The 21,324-nt window shown below is 44.1% G+C and overlaps 13 non-coding genes and 2 pseudogenes across 13 annotated transcripts; 8 read left to right on the forward strand and 7 right to left on the reverse strand.

Moving 5' to 3' along the window:
* Nucleotides 1–446: 446 nt before the first annotated feature.
* LOC125007508 lies at nucleotides 447–564 on the forward strand. Its single transcript, XR_007112727.1, has one exon. It is a non-coding gene; the product is annotated as a 5S ribosomal RNA (ribosomal RNA).
* A 3,126-nt stretch (nucleotides 565–3,690) lies between these two features.
* On the forward strand, nucleotides 3,691–3,808 carry LOC125007513 (annotated as a pseudogene).
* A 1,726-nt stretch (nucleotides 3,809–5,534) lies between these two features.
* LOC125007509 lies at nucleotides 5,535–5,652 on the forward strand. The gene has a single exon (XR_007112728.1). It is a non-coding gene; the product is annotated as a 5S ribosomal RNA (ribosomal RNA).
* Nucleotides 5,653–6,881: 1,229 nt separating this feature from the next.
* LOC125007504 lies at nucleotides 6,882–7,000 on the reverse strand. The gene has a single exon (XR_007112723.1). It is a non-coding gene; the product is annotated as a 5S ribosomal RNA (ribosomal RNA).
* A 506-nt stretch (nucleotides 7,001–7,506) lies between these two features.
* LOC125007510 lies at nucleotides 7,507–7,625 on the forward strand. The gene has a single exon (XR_007112729.1). It is a non-coding gene; the product is annotated as a 5S ribosomal RNA (ribosomal RNA).
* Nucleotides 7,626–8,840: 1,215 nt separating this feature from the next.
* Nucleotides 8,841–8,959, reverse strand: LOC125007505. Its single transcript, XR_007112724.1, has one exon. It is a non-coding gene; the product is annotated as a 5S ribosomal RNA (ribosomal RNA).
* Nucleotides 8,960–9,466: 507 nt separating this feature from the next.
* LOC125007517 lies at nucleotides 9,467–9,585 on the forward strand. Its single transcript, XR_007112731.1, has one exon. It is a non-coding gene; the product is annotated as a 5S ribosomal RNA (ribosomal RNA).
* Nucleotides 9,586–10,798: 1,213 nt separating this feature from the next.
* On the reverse strand, nucleotides 10,799–10,917 carry LOC125007471. Its single transcript, XR_007112692.1, has one exon. It is a non-coding gene; the product is annotated as a 5S ribosomal RNA (ribosomal RNA).
* A 506-nt stretch (nucleotides 10,918–11,423) lies between these two features.
* LOC125007522 lies at nucleotides 11,424–11,542 on the forward strand. The gene has a single exon (XR_007112736.1). It is a non-coding gene; the product is annotated as a 5S ribosomal RNA (ribosomal RNA).
* Nucleotides 11,543–12,752: 1,210 nt separating this feature from the next.
* Nucleotides 12,753–12,871, reverse strand: LOC125007506. The gene has a single exon (XR_007112725.1). It is a non-coding gene; the product is annotated as a 5S ribosomal RNA (ribosomal RNA).
* A 507-nt stretch (nucleotides 12,872–13,378) lies between these two features.
* LOC125007534 lies at nucleotides 13,379–13,497 on the forward strand. Its single transcript, XR_007112747.1, has one exon. It is a non-coding gene; the product is annotated as a 5S ribosomal RNA (ribosomal RNA).
* Nucleotides 13,498–14,706: 1,209 nt separating this feature from the next.
* Nucleotides 14,707–14,825, reverse strand: LOC125007511. The gene has a single exon (XR_007112730.1). It is a non-coding gene; the product is annotated as a 5S ribosomal RNA (ribosomal RNA).
* A 3,296-nt stretch (nucleotides 14,826–18,121) lies between these two features.
* On the reverse strand, nucleotides 18,122–18,237 carry LOC125007512 (annotated as a pseudogene).
* A 1,557-nt stretch (nucleotides 18,238–19,794) lies between these two features.
* On the reverse strand, nucleotides 19,795–19,911 carry LOC125007503. Its single transcript, XR_007112722.1, has one exon. It is a non-coding gene; the product is annotated as a 5S ribosomal RNA (ribosomal RNA).
* A 507-nt stretch (nucleotides 19,912–20,418) lies between these two features.
* Nucleotides 20,419–20,537, forward strand: LOC125007477. The gene has a single exon (XR_007112698.1). It is a non-coding gene; the product is annotated as a 5S ribosomal RNA (ribosomal RNA).
* The last annotated feature ends 787 nt before the right edge of the window (nucleotides 20,538–21,324 follow it).

Genomic DNA, 21,324 nt, shown 5'->3' on the forward strand with positions numbered 1-21,324 from the left:
AGTCCCAAAAAGGACCTAGGCTTTTTTCAGAAAAGGCCGACGCATGCTTCCAGACAGAGTCAGATGTGATTTGGGTGAGAACGTAGGTGAGCGTTTTATCTTTACAATAGAACCTGATTCTGATATGTGATGGACGACAACTTTTATGGAAGGGCTGTCTATGAGATGCTAATCTAGTGTGCTGGGTAGCTAATTTGATACGATGACATGTTTTTCTTGGTTTCACTTCATTGGTTTCTTTCTTTGACATCTCCCCATTCGACGCACTGTGTGTAATATATGTACCCAGGCACATCAATAGTAAAGCCTCTGAGTTAGCTGATGAGCTAAACGGCTTACTATTGTCTGTCTGTCTTGTTATTTTCTTTTAGAGCATGCAAACACTATCAGGTGGCCATGTAGCGTCACCGACAGCTATAAAAGACCTGATAGTTGTCTGTACTGTCGCTTACGGCCATACCACCCTGAACACGCCCGATCTCGTCTGATCTCGGAAGCTAAGCAGGGTCGGGCCTGGTTAGTACTTGTTTGGAGACCGCCTGGGAATACCAGGTGCTGTAAGTATTTTTTGACACTTTAACAACACCAGAGGCGCTGCCGCCCCTTCTTCTTCATATCAAACCCGTGGCTTCAATTTACTTTTACCCTGTTTATGTGGTGTGTGTGTGTGTTTGTGTGTTTTTTCCTTCCAATAGAACGTATGCAGACAGCAGACATGCATGCTCCATCGCGTCACTGGCATGCAGACTGACAGGACAATCATGATGACATATCTGAAACACATTTTTCTCAGTAAAAAAAAATTTTCAAACCCATTTTGGACCGGCAACATATTCACCTTCTGATTATGATGAAAAATGATGATGATGATGATGATTGATGATGTGACGACGAATATACTTGTGTGGCACGAAAATGACGTGATGTTTTTCAGTTATGGAAGAATAATCAGAAAATAAATAAATAAGTGAAGTAAATAAATGTGCCTGGAGTATTTTTTCACTGTAAAGTTTATCTACTCGGCACGAAGCCTTTGGGAAAACGATAAATACAATAAATAAAAAATAAATGATGATAATTAAAAACTGTTTTGCTCAATTAGGTGACCCAACACAGCAGCAGCACAAGACACAGACCTGATTTCGCACTTGCAGTATATGAGACAACGGACACAATAAGGAACCTGGAAGAACAGCACGAGTCATCAGTCTGGACAGTAAAGGATCAAAACTTACGGCCAGACGTGCGCATGGATATTCACAGGTGCTCAGTGTTTCCTCAACGTGCCAAACAGCCCGAAGAAGTTGACACGTTTCGGGCAACTGAGGAAAAGTGAATGGTGATTCACATGTTTCTCCCTAACTGTCCAACAATGTCCCCGAACTGCAAAAACCAGACATTGGTCGTTGTTGCTGGGATGGGCTAAACAAGATTTGCGAAAACTAATGTGCGCAAAAACAGCTGTGGGCCTCCTGACCACGCACTTAAAGCATCATTTAATGTCATTTGCAGTGACGAAAGGCCATATTGATTTCTTACAATAGTTTGGACAGAGAAAAGAGCAGAAATTCCATGACCCAAAAGCCAAGTGAAATGGTTAAATGGCCGATTGTGTGCAGCGCCGTACTACTTCCGCATCCCACAAGGCGCTCATTTTTCCGACGTATGGCCGAATCTAAACTGCAATGATGGGGAAAGCAGACCAGCGCGCCTCTTGTTTCTCTAAGTGTCTTTCTTCAATCAGCCTGATCTCCCAGGCCGTCCGTTCAAGGTGATTGTAGAGCCTATTTCTTTAGCATTGAGGAAAGCTACAGCGTCGTGTTTTTTGAGAATATAGTGCCTTTTGTCGGTTAGACTTTGGAGTGTGATTACGCTGATCTCGACTAAAGTGGGTTATTTGGTGCCTGACACAAGTATTCATACACACCAGGCCCTTCTCTTACAACGCTAACCTTGTATGTTGGGTGGGTGTTTCTTCGAGTACAAACAGCTGAGTATTCTCCAAGACGCATCTGATACTATACACTTTTTCCTATTTTACTTTGGTTTCACTCATGGAGATTGATGTTGTGGAAACAATAGGTGAGAAATTATATTTTATTGTTCTTATATATAAGATAATGGCGGAGTTTTTTCACGAATATTCATCTGGAAAAAATTATAATAATAAAATTGTATATTTTTTATGAGTGAGAAGCGGAACAAAAGATGATGTTCTATGGAAACACAAAAATAAGATCATCAGTTGGAAAGTCATACGAGCGAATTCCTGGATATAAGTGCATTCTAATCGCATGAATGCATGGGCAGAGGAAAGGATGGTGGATTCAGTTCCACGTCAACAAGTCGATAAAAACGATTGTTTTTGTGCAGAGAGGAAAAGTTGAACTTGGGCCAACGATGCTCTGACCTAAGTATTATCATTGAGAGAACAGTAGTTTTACTAAGTTGAAGAAAACGAGCCTTGCCCAGCCGGAATTGGTAATGATATGAAGCGCGCAATTCTTCACACCATACTGTAGGCGTAACGACTGGTCAGCAGGGCTCGTGTTGCGCAATAAAAGCTAATGTTTCCGCGGTTCCCGTTCAAGTCAACCAGCACCTCTTCTCAATACGAGGGGCGTGGTGGATGCGTACGAGTGAAATGGCTTCTGCTTCTTTGTTAGAGCACACCAGGTGTATGTGTAACATTTCCTTCTCCTTTAGATAGAACGTTGTATTGTTGGACATTTAGGTGCTATGTGCATTATTTTTTTTCGACTTTCTGTTCTATGTTTTGCACCAAAGCACTGTGTGAAGTACAGCCATGTAGCTTGATTCTTGGAGCAACTTTGTTTCTGTTATCGCAGAACTAGGGCATGGCACGCCAAGCATGTAGGTGCATCACTGACCTCGCTGATCGGCTGCAGTGCCTTACTGGGGCGCAACAGTGCTAATATTGCATGAACAAGGGCTGCCTCTTCTCATAACTTCATAACCTATGTGTTTGGTGTTCTTCCTACAATAAAGAAAGAAAGCACCGATAGCTCACAAGATCATTAACATTCAAAAAAATCAAATGACGCACAACCTCTGAGTAAGAGATACAGAATATTTGCAGAAAAACTAACCAGGCCCGACCCTGCTTTGCTTCCGAGATCAGACGAGATCGGGCGCGTTCAGGGTGGTATGGCCGTAAGCCGCAGGGACCCGTGAAATAGGCCTTTTCTAGATGGTCTCTGTCGTCTGCTTGCCGATTGAGAGAGGAGGCGACAACATCCAGCCAGAGTCAGAGTGTTTGATTTGTGGTGAGAAACGTAGTGTGTTGCGCTTTTTCTTTTTCTCTTTTTACAATAGAAAACCCGATTCTGATATTGTGATGGAGACAAACGTTTTAGGAAGGGCTGTCTATGAGATGCTAATCTAGTGTGCTGGTTGAGCTAATGTTGTATACGATGACCATTTCTTTCTTTGGTTTTCACTTCATTGGTTTCTTTCTTTGACATCTCCCCATTCGGACGCACTGTGTGTAATATAGTGTACCCAGGCACATCAATAGTAAGAGCCTCTGATTAGCTATGATGAGGCTAAACGGGCTTACTATTGTCTGTCTGTCTTGTTATTTTCTTTTAGAGCATGCAAACAAATATCAGGTGGCCATGTAGGCGATCACCGACAGCTATAAAAGACCTGATAGTTGTCTGTACTGTTGCTTACGGCCATACCACCCTGAACACGCCCGATCTCGTCTGATCTCGGAAGCTAAGCAGGGTCGGGCCTGGTTAGTACTTGGATGGGAGACCGCCTGGAATACCCGGTGCTGGTATATTTTGACACTTTAACAACACCAGAGGGCGCTGCCGCCCTTCTTCTTCATACAACCCGTGGCTTCAAATTACTTTTACCTGTATGTGTGTGTGGTGTGGTGTGTGTTTGTGTGTCTTTTCTTCCACATATGAACGTATGCAGACAGCAGACATGATGCTCCATCGCGTCACTGGCATGTCAGACTGAAGGACAATCATGATGACATATCTGAAACACATTTCTTCTCAGTAAAATATTTTCAACCCATTTTGGAACCGGCAACATATTCACCTTCTATTTTATGAGATGATGATGATGATGATGATGTGGACGACGAAATACTGTGTGTGGCACGGGAAAATGTACGTGATGTTTTCATACTTGTGAAGAAATAATCAGAAAATAATAAATAAGTGAAGTAAAAAATGTGCCTGGAGTATTTTTTCACTGTAAGTTTATCTACTCGGCACATGCCTTTGGGAAAACGATAAATAAATAAATAAATAAATGATGATAATTAAAAACTGTTTGCTCAATTAGGTGACCCAACACAGCAGCAGCAAAGACACAGACTGATTCGACTTGCAGTTATAGAGACAACGGACACAAAGGAACCTGGAAGAACAGCAGAGTCATCAGTCGGACAGAAAGGATCAAAACGTTTACGGCCGACGTGCGCATGGATTTTCACAGGTGCTCAGTGTTCCTGTGCCAGCAGCTGAATGTTGAACGTTCGGCAATGGAAAAGTGAATGGTGGTTCAGTAAAAACAAGATTTGCGGGGGAAGAAAAAATAAAATTGATGGCGCAAAAACGAGCTGTGGGCCCTCCTGACCCACGCACTAAAAGCATCATTTCAATGTCATTTGCAGTAGACACGAGGCAGCTTTATTTCTTACTAATAGTTTGGACAGAGAAAACAAGCAGAGATATTCCTTGACTCAAAGCCAAGTGGAAATGGTTAAAATGGCCGATTGTGTGCAAGCGCCGCCGCACTACTTCCGCTTCCCCACAAGGCGTCTTCATTTTTCCTGAGCTGTTTTGGCGAAGAATAAACTGCAAATTGACTGGGGGAAAACAGACCCAGCAGGGGCCCCCTTGGGGTTGCTGCAAAGTGTCAAAAAGCTTAAAAGCACCTGGTATTCCCAGGGCGGTCTCCCATCCAAGTATTAACCAGCCCGACCTGCTTTGCTTCCGAGATCAGACGAGATCGGGCGCGTTCAGGGTGGAGGCCGTAAGCCGCGGGCACCCGTGAAATAGGCCTTTTCTAGATGGTCTCTGTCGTCTGCTTGCCGATTTGAGAGAGGAGGCGACAACATCCAGCCAGAGTCAGAGTGTTTGATTTGTGGGTGAGAAACGTAGTGTGTTGCGCTTTTTCTTTTTTCTTTTTACAATAGAACCTGATTCTGATATTGTGATGGAGACAAAGGGTTTTTGGAAGGGCTGTCCTATGAGATGCTAATCTAGTGTGCTGGTTGAGCTAATGTTGTATTAGATGACCAATTTCTTTCTTTGGTTTTCACTTCATTGGTTTCTTTTTTTGACATCTCCCCATTCGGACGCACTGTGTGTAAAATAGTGTACCCAGGCACATCAATAGTAAGAGCCTCTGATTAGCTATGATGAGGCTAAACGGCTTACTATTGTCTGTCTGTCTTGTTATTTTCTTTAGAGCATGCAAACACTAAACAGGTGGCCATGTAGGCGATCACCGACAGCTATAAAAGACCTGATAGTTGCCGTACTGTTGCTTACGGCCATACCACCCTGAACACGCCCGATTCGTCTGATCTCGGAAGCTAAGCAGGGGCGGGCCTGGTTAGTACTTGGATGGGAGACCGCCTGGGAATACCAGGTGCTGTAAGTATTTTTGACACTTTAACAACACCAGAGGGCGCTGCCGCCCCTTCTTCTTCATATCAAACCCGTGGCTTTCAATTTACTTTTACCCTGTATGTGTGTGTGTGTGCGTGTGTGTGTGTGTTTGTGTGTCTTTTTCCTTCCACATATGAACGTATGCAGACAGCAGACATGCATGCTCCATCGCGTCACTGGCATGTCAGACTGACAGGACAATCATGATGACATATCTGAAACACATTTCTTCTCAGTAAAAATATTTTCAAACCCATTTTGGACCGGCAACATATTCACCTTCTGATTTATGATGATGATGATGATGATGATGATGATGATGTGGACGACGAATATACTGTGTGTGGCACGGGAAAATGTACGTGATGTTTTCAGTTACTTGTGAAGAAAATAATCAGAAAATAATAAATAAGTGAAGTAAATAAATGTGCCTGGAGTATTTTTTCACTGTAAAGTTTATCTACTCGGGCACATGCCTTTGGGAAAACGATAAATAAATAAATAAATAAATAAATGATGATAATTAAAAACTGTTTTGCTCAATTAGGTGACCCAACACAGGCAGCAGCACAAGACACAGACCTGATTTCGCACTTGCAGTATATGAGACAACGGACACAAAAGGAACCTGGAAGAACAGCACGAGTCATCAGTCTGGACAGTAAAGGATCAAAACGTTTACGGCCAGACGTGCGCATGGATATTCACAGGTGCTCAGTGTTTCCTCAACGTGCCAGCAGCTGAAGATAGTTGACACGTTGCGGGGCAACTGAGGAAAAGTGAATGGGTGGATTCACATGTTTTCTCCCTAACTGTCCAACAATGTCCCGAACTGGCAAAAACCAGACTTGGTTCTGTTGTTGCTGTGGATGAGGCTAAACAAGATTTGCGGAAGACTATGATGGCGCAAAAAACGAGCTGTGGGCCCTCCTGACCCACGCACTGAAAGCATCATTTCAATGTCATTTGCAGTAGACACGAGGCAGCTTTATTTCTTACTAATAGTTTGGACAGAGAAAACAAGCAGAGATATTCCTATGACCCAAAGCCAAGTGGAAATGGTTAAAATGGCCGATTGTGTGCAAGCGCCGCCGCACTACTTCCGCTTCCCCACAAGGCGTCTTCATTTTTCCTGAGCTGTATTGGCGAAGAATAAACTGCAATTGACTGGGGAAAGCAGACCCAGCTGCGCCCTCTGGTGTTGCTGCTAAAGTGTCAAAAAGCTTACAGCACCTGGTATTCCCAGGCGGTCTCCCGTTCAAGTACTAACCAGGCCCGACCCTGCTTTGCTTCCGAGATCAGCCGAGATCGGGCGCGTTCAGGGTGGTATGGCCGTAAGCCGCAGGGACCCGTGAAATAGGCCTTTTCTAGATGGTCTCTGTCGTCTGCTTGCCGATTGAGAGAGGAGGCGACAACATCCAGCCAGAGTCAGAGTGTTTGATTTGTGGTGAGAAACGTAGTGTGTTGCGCTTTTTCTTTTTCTCTTTTTACAATAGAACCTGATTCTGATATTGTGATGGAGACAACGTTTTAGGAAGGGCTGTCTATGAGATGCTAATCTAGTGTGCTGGTTGAGCTAATGTTGTATACGATGACCATTTCTTTCTTTGGTTTTCACTTCATTGGTTTCTTTCTTTGACATCTCCCCATTCGGACGCACTGTGTGTAATATAGTGTACCCAGGCACATCAATAGTAAGAGCCTCTGATTAGCTATGATGAGGCTAAACGGGCTTACTATTGTCTGTCTGTCTTGTTATTTTCTTTTAGAGCATGCAAACACTATCAGGTGGCCATGTAGGCGATCACCGACAGCTATAAAAGACCTGATAGTTGTCTGTACTGTTGCTTACGGCCATACCACCCTGAACACGCCCGATCTCGTCTGATCTCGGAAGCTAAGCAGGGTCGGGCCTGGTTAGTACTTGGATGGGAGACCGCCTGGGAATACCAGGTGCTGTAAGTATTTTTGACACTTTAACAACACCAGAGGGCGCTGCCGCCCCTTCTTCTTCATATCAAACCCGTGGCTTTCAATTTACTTTTACCCTGTATGTGTGTGTGTGTGTGTGTTTGTGTGTCTTTTTCCTTCCACATATGAACGTATGCAGACAGCAGACATGCATGCTCCATCGCGTCACTGGCATGTCAGACTGACAGGACAATCATGATGACATATCTGAAACACATTTCTTCTCAGTAAAAATATTTTCAAACCCATTTTGGACCGGCAACATATTCACCTTCTGATTTATATGATGATGATGATGATGATGGATGATGTGGACGACGAATATACTGTGTGTGGCACGGGAAAATGTACGTGATGTTTTCAGTTACTTGTGAAGAAAATAATCAGAAAATAATAAATAAGTGAAGTAAATAAATGTGCCTGGAGTATTTTTTCACTGTAAAGTTTATCTACTCGGGCACATGCCTTTGGGAAAACGATAAATAAATAAATAAATAAATAAATGATGATAATTAAAAACTGTTTTGCTCAATTAGGTGACCCAACACAGGCAGCAGCACAAGACACAGACCTGATTTCGCACTTGCAGTATATGAGACAACGGACACAAAAGGAACCTGGAAGAACAGCACGAGTCATCAGTCTGGACAGTAAAGGATCAAAACGTTTACGGCCAGACGTGCGCATGGATATTCACAGGTGCTCAGTGTTTCCTCAACGTGCCAGCAGCTGAAGATAGTTGACACGTTGCGGGGCAACTGAGGAAAAGTGAATGGGTGGATTCACATGTTTTCTCCCTAACTGTCCAACAATGTCCCGAACTGACAAAAACCAGACTTGGTTCTGTTGTTGCTGTGGATGAGGCTAAACAAGATTTGCGGAAGACTATGATGGCGCAAAAACGAGCTGTGGGCCCTCCTGACCCACGCACTGAAAGCATCATTTCAATGTCATTTGCAGTAGACACGAGGCAGCTTTATTTCTTACTAATAGTTTGGACAGAGAAAACAAGCAGAGATATTCCTATGACCCAAAGCCAAGTGGAAATGGTTAAAATGGCCGATTGTGTGCAAGCGCCGCCGCACTACTTCCGCTTCCCCACAAGGCGTCTTCATTTTTCCTGAGCTGTATTGGCGAAGAATAAACTGCAATTGACTGGGGAAAGCAGACCCAGCTGCGCCCTCTGGTGTTGCTGCTAAAGTGTCAAAAAGCTTACAGCACCTGGTATTCCCAGGCGGTCTCCCGTTCAAGTACTAACCAGGCCCGACCCTGCTTTGCTTCCGAGATCAGCCGAGATCGGGCGCGTTCAGGGTGGTATGGCCGTAAGCCGCAGGGTACCCGTGAAATAGGCCTTTTCTAGATGGTCTCTGTCGTCTGCTTGCCGATTGAGAGAGGAGGCGACAACATCCAGCCAGAGTCAGAGTGTTTGATTTGTGGTGAGAAACGTAGTGTGTTGCGCTTTTTCTTTTTCTCTTTTTACAATAGAACCTGATTCTGATATTGTGATGGAGACAACGTTTTAGGAAGGGCTGTCTATGAGATGCTAATCTAGTGTGCTGGTTGAGCTAATGTTGTATACGATGACCATTTCTTTCTTTGGTTTTCACTTCATTGGTTTCTTTCTTTGACATCTCCCCATTCGGACGCACTGTGTGTAATATAGTGTACCCAGGCACATCAATAGTAAGAGCCTCTGATTAGCTATGATGAGGCTAAACGGGCTTACTATTGTCTGTCTGTCTTGTTATTTTCTTTTAGAGCATGCAAACACTATCAGGTGGCCATGTAGGCGATCACCGACAGCTATAAAAGACCTGATAGTTGTCTGTACTGTTGCTTACGGCCATACCACCCTGAACACGCCCGATCTCGTCTGATCTCGGAAGCTAAGCAGGGTCGGGCCTGGTTAGTACTTGGATGGGAGACCGCCTGGGAATACCAGGTGCTGTAAGTATTTTTGACACTTTAACAACACCAGAGGGCGCTGCCGCCCCTTCTTCTTCATATCAAACCCGTGGCTTTCAATTTACTTTTACCCTGTATGTGTGTGTGTGTGTGTGTGTTTGTGTGTCTTTTTCCTTCCACATATGAACGTATGCAGACAGCAGACATGCATGCTCCATCGCGTCACTGGCATGTCAGACTGACAGGACAATCATGATGACATATCTGAAACACATTTCTTCTCAGTAAAAATATTTTCAAACCCATTTTGGACCGGCAACATATTCACCTTCTATTATGATGATGATGATGGATGATGATGATGTGGACGACGAATATACTGTGTGTGGCACGGGAAAATGTACGTGATGTTTTCAGTTACTTGTGAAGAAAATAATCAGAAAATAATAAATAAGTGAAGTAAATAAATGTGCCTGGAGTATTTTTTCACTGTAAAGTTTATCTACTCGGGCACATGCCTTTGGGAAAACGATAAATAAATAAATAAATAAATAAATGATGATAATTAAAAACTGTTTTGCTCAATTAGGTGACCCAACACAGGCAGCAGCACAAGACACAGACCTGATTTCGCACTTGCAGTATATGAGACAACGGACACAAAAGGAACCTGGAAGAACAGCACGAGTCATCAGTCTGGACAGTAAAGGATCAAAACGTTTACGGCCAGACGTGCGCATGGATATTCACAGGTGCTCAGTGTTTCCTCAACGTGCCAGCAGCTGAAGATAGTTGACACGTTGCGGGGCAACTGAGGAAAAGTGAATGGGTGGATTCACATGTTTTCTCCCTAACTGTCCAACAATGTCCCGAACTGGCAAAAACCAGACTTGGTTCTGTTGTTGCTGTGGATGAGGCTAAACAAGATTTGCGGAAGACTATGATGGCGCAAAAACGAGCTGTGGGCCCTCCTGACCCACGCACTGAAAGCATCATTTCAATGTCATTTGCAGTAGACACGAGGCAGCTTTATTTCTTACTAATAGTTTGGACAGAGAAAACAAGCAGAGATATTCCTATGACCCAAAGCCAAGTGGAAATGGTTAAAATGGCCGATTGTGTGCAAGCGCCGCCGCACTACTTCCGCTTCCCCACAAGGCGTCTTCATTTTTCCTGAGCTGTATTGGCGAAGAATAAACTGCAATTGACTGGGGAAAGCAGACCCAGCAGCGCCCTCTGGTGTTGCTGCTAAAGTGTCAAAAAGCTTACAGCACCTGGTATTCCCAGGCGGTCTCCCATCCAAGTACTAACCAGGCCCGACCCTGCTTTGCTTCCGAGATCAGACGAGATCGGGCGCGTTCAGGGTGGTATGGCCGTAAGCCGCAGGGTACCCGTGAAATAGGCCTTTTCTAGATGGTCTCTGTCGTCTGCTTGCCGATTGAGAGAGGAGGCGACAACATCCAGCCAGAGTCAGAGTGTTTGATTTGTGGTGAGAAACGTAGTGTGTTGCGCTTTTTCTTTTTCTCTTTTTACAATAGAACCTGATTCTGATATTGTGATGGAGACAACGTTTTAGGAAGGGCTGTCTATGAGATGCTAATCTAGTGTGCTGGTTGAGCTAATGTTGTATACGATGACCATTTCTTTCTTTGGTTTTCACTTCATTGGTTTCTTTCTTTGACATCTCCCCATTCGGACGCACTGTGTGTAATATAGTGTACCCAGGCACATCAATAGTAAGAGCCTCTGATTAGCTATGATGAGGCTAAACGGGCTTACTATTGTCTGTCTGTCTTGTTATTTTCTTTAGAGCATGCAAACACTATCAGGTGGCCATGTAGGCGATCACCGACAGCTATAAAAGACCTGATAGTTGTCTGTACTGTTGCTTACGGCCATACCACCCTGAACACGCCCGATCTCGTCTGATCTCGGAAGCTAAGCAGGGTCGGGCCTGGTTAGTACTTGGATGGGAGACCGCCTGGGAATACCAGGTGCTGTAAGTATTTTTGACACTTTAACAACACCAGAGGGCGCTGCCGCCCCTTCTTCTTCATATCAAACCCGTGGCTTTCAATTTACTTTTACCCTGTATGTGTGTGTGTGTGTGTTTGTGTGTCTTTTTCCTTCCACATATGAACGTATGCAGACAGCAGACATGCATGCTCCATCGCGTCACTGGCATGTCAGACTGACAGGACAATCATGATGACATATCTGAAACACATTTCTTCTCAGTAAAAATATTTTCAAACCCATTTTGGACCGGCAACATATTCACCTTCTCATTTATGATGATGATGATGATGATGATGATGTGGACGACGAATATACTGTGTGTGGCACGGGAAAATGTACGTGATGTTTTCAGTTACTTGTGAAGAAAATAATCAGAAAATAATAAATAAGTGAAGTAAATAAATGTGCCTGGAGTATTTTTTCACTGTAAAGTTTATCTACTCGGGCACATGCCTTTGGGAAAACGATAAATAAATAAATAAATAAATAAATGATGATAATTAAAAACTGTTTTGCTCAATTAGGTGACCCAACACAAGCAGCAGCACAAGACTCAGACCTGATTTCGCACTTGCAGTATATGAGACAACGGACACAAAAGGAACCTGGAAGAACAGCACGAGTCATCAGTCTGGACAGTAAAGGATCAAAACGTTTACGGCCAGACGTGCGCATGGATATTCACAGGTGCTCAGTGTTTCCTCAACGTGCCAGCAGCTGAAGATAGTTGACACGTTGCGGGGCAACTGAGGAAAAGTGAATGGGTGGATTCACATGTTTTCTCCCTAACTGTCCAACAATGTCCCGAACTGGCAAAAACCAGACTTGGTTCTGTTGTTGCTGTGGATGAGGCTAAACAAGATTTGCGGAAGACTATGATGGCGCAAAAACGAGCTGTGGGCCCTCCTGACCCACGCACTGAAAGCATCATTTCAATGTCATTTGCAGTAGACACGAGGCAGCTTTATTTCTTACTAATAGTTTGGACAGAGAAAACAAGCAGAGATATTCCTATGACCCAAAGCCAAGTGGAAATGGTTAAAATGGCCGATTGTGTGCAAGCGCCGCCGCACTACTTCCGCTTCCCCACAAGGCGTCTTCATTTTTCCTGAGCTGTATTGGCGAAGAATAAACTGCAATTGACTGGGGAAAGCAGACCCAGCTGCGCCCTCTGGTGTTGCTGCTAAAGTGTCAAAAAGCTTACAGCACCTGGTATTCCCAGGCGGTCTCCCGTTCAAGTACTAACCAGGCCCGACCCTGCTTTGCTTCCGAGATCAGCCGAGATCGGGCGCGTTCAGGGTGGTATGGCCGTAAGCCGCAGGGTACCCGTGAAATAGGCCTTTTCTAGATGGTCTCTGTCGTCTGCTTGCCGATTGAGAGAGGAGGCGACAACATCCAGCCAGAGTCAGAGTGTTTGATTTGTGGTGAGAAACGTAGTGTGTTGCGCTTTTTCTTTTTCTCTTTTTACAATAGAACCTGATTCTGATATTGTGATGGAGACAACGTTTTAGGAAGGGCTGTCTATGAGATGCTAATCTAGTGTGCTGGTTGAGCTAATGTTGTATACGATGACCATTTCTTTCTTTGGTTTTCACTTCATTGGTTTCTTTCTTTGACATCTCCCCATTCGGACGCACTGTGTGTAATATAGTGTACCCAGGCACATCAATAGTAAGAGCCTCTGATTAGCTATGATGAGGCTAAACGGGCTTACTATTGTCTGTCTGTCTTGTTATTTTCTTTTAGAGCATGCAAACACTATCAGGTGGCCATGTAGGCGATCACCGACAGCTATAAAAGACCTGATAGTTGTCTGTACTGTTGCTTACGGCCATACCACCCTGAACACGCCCGATCTCGTCTGATCTCGGAAGCTAAGCAGGGTCGGGCCTGGTTAGTACTTGGATGGGAGACCGCCTGGGAATACCAGGTGCTGTAAGTATTTTTGACACTTTAACAACACCAGAGGGCGCTGCCGCCCCTTCTTCTTCATATCAAACCCGTGGCTTTCAATTTACTTTTACCCTGTATGTGTGTGTGTGTGTGTTTGTGTGTCTTTTTCCTTCCACATATGAACGTATGCAGACAGCAGACATGCATGCTCCATCGCGTCACTGGCATGTCAGACTGACAGGACAATCATGATGACATATCTGAAACACATTTCTTCTCAGTAAAAATATTTTCAAACCCATTTTGGACCGGCAACATATTCACCTTCTCATTTATGATGATGATGATGATGATGATGATGATGTGGACGACGAATATACTGTGTGTGGCACGGGAAAATGTACGTGATGTTTTCAGTTACTTGTGAAGAAAATAATCAGAAAATAATAAATAAGTGAAGTAAATAAATGTGCCTGGAGTATTTTTTCACTGTAAAGTTTATCTACTCGGGCACATGCCTTTGGGAAAACGATAAATCAATTAAATAAATAAATGATGATAATTAAAAACTGTTTTGCTCAATTAGGTGACCCAACACAGGCAGCAGCACAAGACACAGACCTGATTTCGCACTTGCAGTATATGAGACAACGGACACAAAAGGAACCTGGAAGAACAGCACGAGTCATCAGTCTGGACAGTAAAGGATCAAAACGTTTACGGCCAGACGTGCGCATGGATATTCACAGGTGCTCAGTGTTTCCTCAACGTGCCAGCAGCTGAAGATAGTTGACACGTTGCGGGGCAACTGAGGAAAAGTGAATGGGTGGATTCACATGTTTTCTCCCTAACTGTCCAACAATGTCCCGAACTGCAAAAACCAGACTTGGTTCTGTTGTTGCTGTGGATGAGGCTAAACAAGATTTGCGGAAGACTATGATGGCGCAAAAACGAGCTGTGGGCCCTCCTGACCCACGCACTGAAAGCATCATTTCAATGTCATTTGCAGTAGACACGAGGCAGCTTTATTTCTTACTAATAGTTTGGACAGAGAAAACAAGCAGAGATATTCCTATGACCCAAAGCCAAGTGGAAATGGTTAAAATGGCCGATTGTGTGCAAGCGCCGCCGCACTACTTCCGCTTCCCCACAAGGCGTCTTCATTTTTCCTGAGCTGTATTGGCGAAGAATAAACTGCAATTGACTGGGGAAAGCAGACCCAGCAGCGCCCTCTGGTGTTGCTGCTAAAGTGTCAAAAAGCTTACAGCACCTGGTATTCCCAGGCGGTCTCCCGTTCAAGTACTAACCAGGCCCGACCCTGCTTTGCTTCCGAGATCAGCCGAGATCGGGCGCGTTCAGGGTGGTATGGCCGTAACGGGGCCGTGAAATGGCCTTTTCTATGTTGTTTCTGGCGTTGCCAGATGGGACAACTGAGCAGAGAGGTGATGTATAAGGTTTTCGTTTTTTGCTTTTCTTGCAAATAAACTGTCTGTTGCGTTTTACTTAGTTATATTAGATGACTGATGCTATATGCATGGGAGCATTGTTGAAGGCTGCATTGTCTGTCCTGTGGTTGTTGAGCGCAGACCATTTGTCTTTGTTTACATCAGCATCTCTTGAACTCCTTGGACGCATTGAGGTAATAGTGTCAGCCTTTCTTTGTTAGCTTGATTGCTATTGGTGGCTTAGGTTTTCCACTTTAATAGACGATGTTTGTTACTTTCTTATGCCATACAACCTGACAGGGATGTCGATACGACAGCTTAAAGCAAATATTTGTCTGTGATGTACGGCCTACCACAATCCTCGTATGTATGATTCGGAATAAGCAGGGCGGACCTGTGCTGGAGAAACGTGGGATTCAAGTTAGCTTAAGATTTTTACACTTAATCACAGAGGGCTAGCATTTCTTCAATATAAACGTGCTGCAATGACTTTCTTTGTGTTATGGCATGATGAAGTGATTTGATAATTTTCTAACAATTGAAGTACAAATGCGAACCATGTCACGGTCACGCTGTCTAATGGAGAAAAGAATGAGAACAGATCATTTTGAAGTAATTCAAAACTTTCGGATCCTGCAAAGATATCAGTATATTAATAAGTGATAGATAATGTGATGTGAGATTACTGAGTTGGCACGGGAAAATGACGTTGGTGTCACGTTATCTAACAAATTAAAGGAAAAAAAAACTGTTGATAGTTGTGCAGAGAGAGCTAACAGAACGTATTTCGAATGGTTGGGATCGACAAAAAACAAAGCATCAGATCAAGCTGAAGTAATTTCAAAAGTTTGCATAGGGACCCTTATCTATCAAGGCCCAGAGAACGATGCACTGATATTATGACACGAGCAAAGGAATGTGAAAAGCGGCAGTTGTTCATGACGCAAAGACTCATCCCACAGGCAACTCTTGCTGTATTGGAGAAGTAGCAATTCGGACAGCGTTCCGCACATGTGTGCCTGAGTCAATGCGGCAAAGCACGTACATGCGTCTGGTGTTACACGTGCCCAAAACTTTTCTAAAGTTGCAGAGAAACAAGCAGGTTCTGTGTAGGCATAGGAATGAGTAAAACAGTATTGGTAACGATGGCGCATAACTTCCTGCGGCCTTCGCTGACACTGAAAGCAATTATGATTTGTGAGGAAACGAGCCTGGCTTTTTTTTATCTTTAAGATAAAAGATTCGATTGCTATCACCGTTTCAAGTATCTGTAAATGCGTGATTTGTGATCTGTGACGGGCGTGTAAGGATGTAGCTAGGCCTGGGACTGTAATAGGCATTTCTAGTCCTGCGTTCTTCTTTGAGCTCCTCCCCAGACAGTGTTATTTGTCGGACTTGTGCCTTTTCTTTTACGGAACCTGTCTGTTTTTGAAGAATAATAATTAGGGAAGGCTACGGCTCGTGGTTTAGCTTATAGTTCAATTGCTTGGCACTGTAATTGATCGGCATTTCCCTTCATATACCACCGCTGTCTGTTGTCGACGGAACGACGGTGATCAGGGTAGTATTGGACTAACCAAGGGTACCTCGTAATAGGCTTCAACCGTTCGTGTTCTTGCCGTTGGGAGGCGAAATCAGCCTGGTTTGGCTTTTCTTCCGATTTGACTGAGCAAGACGATTCTCTTTTGCTTCAGCTGAACTATTGTGTATGGGAACCATTCTTAGAAGTTTTAACTTAACCGGCGTCGCTATTTTATAGATGCGATTTTCTTTGTTTTCACTAATTTTGTTTTGTGGAATGTCGTTCTTTTCCACTGTGTGAAATTGAAAATACAGCACTAATATAGGCGTTTTTACTTGAGACAACGGGCACTATTGTTTCGAAATATTTTTTATTAAAAAATATAAACATGGTGGCCATTGGGACCACATAAAGCATATGCTGATTGCACTTCGGCTGCACGGAACAAACTGTTGACTCGGAGTAAAGGACGAAGGTAAATTGAGGCAGAACGGCCTGGATATTCAGTGCTGTAAGTTTTTGGCACTTTGAAGATATTACAAGTGCGATGAAAGAACTGGATTTCCATTTATGACCCTCTTCAATTATGAACCTGTTTGTTGTGTGTGTGGTGGCGCACTGTGGCTCTCGCTGAGCATTAGTTTGCTGAAGACTTATTTCTTCATTTGCAGAACAAGAACCAGATCAACATAAGGTTAATGGCGATTGTCAGCGCGCTCTCACAGGTCTCATTCCTGCTGTATCGAGAAGCAATGTGGTGTCTGCGTAAGTTCTGCTATCCACTAGCTGGATACGGCGGATTTCCCAGTCTAACGGCCTTTGTTCGAACGAGGAGGATGGTGTAGCTCGCATGGTACTAAAAGCCAATGGATCGTTTGTTGTGGGGAGAGGAATCAAGTCGTGTTATTTGGAAAAGTAGGTGCTTACTCATAACAATAGACTATTTTTTGAGAAAATTTTAAAGGTGAGAGATCATCTGGATAGATAAGAAATTAATCTCTGTTCACTGTTTCTTTCACTCCTTTCCTTGTAATAGTGACCAACGGCAACACAAGAGCCTGTGCTGTATACTTTAGTTTACAGCACAACACAGGAGCAGACACAGACCAGACCTGATTTCGACTTGCAGTATTAACACGGAACAAGGACCGGAAGAACAGCACGAGTCATAGTCTGACAGTAAGGTAAGTTTACGCCACTGCCATGGATATTCACAGGTGCTCAGGTTTCTCAACGTGCCAGCAGCTGAAGATAGTTGACACGTTGCGGGGCAACTGAGGAAAAGTGAATGGGTGGATTCACATGTTTCTCCCTAACTGTCCAACATGTCCGAACTGCAAAAACAGACTTGGTTCTGTTGTTGCTGTGGATAGGCTAAACAAGATTTGCGGAAGACTATGATGGCGCAAAACGAGCTGTGGGCCCTCCTGACCACGCACTGAAAGCATCATTCAATGCATTTGCAGTAGAACGAGGCAGCTTTATTTCTTACTAATAGTTTGGACAGAGAAAACAAGCAAGATATTCCATGACTCAAAGCCAAGTGGAAATGGTTAAAATGGCGTTGTGTGCAAGCGCCGCCGCACTACTTCCGCTTCCCCACAAGCGTCTTCATTTTTCCTGAGCTGTATTGGCGAAGAATAAACTGCAATTGACTGGGAAAGCAGACCCAGCGCGCCCTCTGGTGTTGCTGCTAAGTGTCAAAAAGCTTACAGCACCTGGTATTCCCAGGCGGTCTCCCATCCAAGTACTAACCAGGCCGACCCTGCTTTGCTTCCGAGATCAGCGAGATCGGGCGCGTTCAGGGTGTATGGCCGTAAGCCGCAGGGACCCGTGAAATAGGCCTTTCTAGATGGTCTCTGCGTCTGCTTGCCGATTGAGAGAGGAGCGACAACATCCGCCAAGTCAGAGTGTTTGATTTTGGTGAGAAACGTAGTGTGTTGCGCTTTTTCTTTTTCTCTTTTTACAATAGAACTGATTTGATATTGTGATGGAGACAACGTTTAGAAGGCTGTCTATGAGATGCTAATTAGTGTGCTGGTTGATAATGTTGTATACGATGACCATTTCTTTCTTTGTTTTCACTTCATTGGTTTCTTTTTTGAATCTCCCCATTCGAGCACTGTGTTAATAGTGTCCCGCATCAATAGTGATTACATGATGGCTAACGCTTACTATTGCGTCTTGTTATTTTCTTACAGACACAAGGTGGCCATGTAGGCGACACCGACAGCAAAAGACGATAGTTGCGTGCTTACGGCCACCACGACCCCTCTCGTCTGCTCGGAACTAACAGGTCGGGCTGGTTAGTACTTGATGGGAGACGCTGGGATCATGGTAAGTTTTGCACTTAACAACACAAGGCGCTGCCGCCCTTTCTCATATCAAACCTGCTTCAATCTTTTCGATGTGTGTTGTGGTGTTTGCTTTCCTCCAAATAACGTAGAACAGCAAATGCATGCCATCGCGTCTGGCATTCAGACAGACACATGAAATATCTGAAACCATTTCTTTCAGTAAAAATTCAAACCTTTTGGACGAACAATCACTTTTTATGATGATGGATGAATGTGACGACGAATAACTGTTTGGCCGAAGTCGGTGTTCAGTTACTGTGAAAAAATACAGAAAAAAAAGTATAATAAGTGGAGTATTTTCATTAAAGTTCTACGGGCACAGCCTTGGAACAAATAAAATAATAAAAAGATAATTAAACGTTGTCATTAGGTGACCCAACAGGCGCAGCACAAGACCGACTGTTTCGACTGCAGATATGAACACGACAAAGGAACCTGGAAGAACAGCACGAGTCATCAGTCTGGACAGTAAAGGATCAAAACGTTTACGGCCAGACGTGCGCATGGATATTCACAGGTGCTCAGTGTTTCCTCAACGTGCCAGCAGCTGAAGATAGTTGACACGTTGCGGGGCAACTGAGGAAAAGTGAATGGGTGGATTCACATGTTTTCTCCCTAACTGTCCAACAATGTCCCGAACTGCAAAAACCAGACTTGGTTCTGTTGTTGCTGTGGATGAGGCTAAACAAGATTGCGGAAGACTATGATGGCGCAAAAACGAGCTGTGGGCCCTCCTGACCCACGCACTGAAAGCATCATTTCAATGTCATTTGCAGTAGACACGAGGCAGCTTTATTTCTTACTATAGTTTGGACAGAGAAAACAAGCAGAGATATTCCTATGACCAAGCCAAGTGGAAATGGTTAAAATGGCCGATTGTGTGCAAGCGCCGCCGCACTACTTCCGCTTCCCCACAAGGCGTCTTCATTTTTCCTGAGCTGTATTGGCGAAGAATAAACTGCAATTGACTGGGGGAAAACAGACCCAGCAGCGCCCTCTGGTGTTGCTGCTAAAGTGTCAAAAGCTTACAGCACCTGGTATTCCCAGGCGGTCTCCCTCAAGTACTAACCAGGCCCGACCCTGCTTTGCTTCCGAGATCAGACGAGATCGGGCGCGTTCAGGGTGGTATGGCCGTAAGCCGCAGGGTACCCGTGAAATAGGCCTTTTCTAGATGGTCTCTGTCGTCTGCTTGCCGATTGAGAGAGGAGGCGACAACATCCAGCCAGAGTCAGAGTGTTTGATTTGTGGTGAGAAACGTAGTGTGTTGCGCTTTTTCTTTTTCTCTTTTTACAATAGAACCTGATTCTGATATTGTGATGGAGACAACGTTTTAGGAAGGGCTGTCTATGAGATGCTAATCTAGTGTGCTGGTTGAGCTAATGTTGTATACGATGACCATTTCTTTCTTTGGTTTTCACTTCATTGGTTTCTTTCTTTGACATCTCCCCATTCGGACGCACTGTGTGTAATATAGTGTACCCAGGCACATCAATAGTAAGAGCCTCTGATTAGCTATGATGAGGCTAAACGGGCTTACTATTGTCTGTCTGTCTTGTTATTTTCTTTTAGAGCATGCAAACACTATCAGGTGGCCATGTAGGCGATCACCGACAGCTATAAAAGACCTGATAGTTGTCTGTACTGTTGCTTACGGCCATACCACCCTGAACACGCCCGATCTCGTCTGATCTCGGAAGCTAAGCAGGGTCGGGCCTGGTTAGTACTTGGATGGGAGACCGCCTGGGAATACCAGGTGCTGTAAGTATTTTTGACACTTTAACAACACCAGAGGGCGCTGCCGCCCCTTCTTCTTCATATCAAACCCGTGGCTTTCAATTTACTTTTACCCTGTATGTGTGTGTGTGTGCGTGTGTGTGTGTGTTTGTGTGTCTTTTTCCTTCCACATATGAACGTATGCAGACAGCAGACATGCATGCTCCATCGCGTCACTGGCATGTCAGACTGACAGGACAATCATGATGACATATCTGAAACACATTTCTTCTCAGTAAAAATATTTTCAAACCCATTTTGGACCGGCAACATATTCACCTTCTGATTTATGATGATGTGATGATTGATGATGATGTGGACGACGAATATACTGTGTGTGGCACGGGAAAATGTACGTGATGTTTTCAGTTACTTGTGAAGAAAATAATCAGAAAATAATAAATAAGTGAAGTAAATAAATGTGCCTGGAGTATTTTTTCACTGTAAAGTTTATCTACTCGGGCACATGCCTTTGGGAAAACGATAAATAAATAAATAAATAAATAAATGATGATAATTAAAAACTGTTTTGCTCAATTAGGTGACCCAACACAAGCAGCAGCACAAGACTCAGACCTGATTTCGCACTTGCAGTATATGAGACAACGGACACAAAAGGAACCTGGAAGAACAGCACGAGTCATCAGTCTGGACAGTAAAGGATCAAAACGTTTACGGCCAGACGTGCGCATGGATATTCACAGGTGCTCAGTGTTTCCTCAACGTGCCAGCAGCTGAAGATAGTTGACACGTTGCGGGGCAACTGAGGAAAAGTGAAT

The sequence above is a fragment of the Mugil cephalus genome, chromosome 4 (assembly GCF_022458985.1).
Source record: "Mugil cephalus isolate CIBA_MC_2020 chromosome 4, CIBA_Mcephalus_1.1, whole genome shotgun sequence".
NCBI lineage: Eukaryota > Metazoa > Chordata > Actinopteri > Mugiliformes > Mugilidae > Mugil > Mugil cephalus.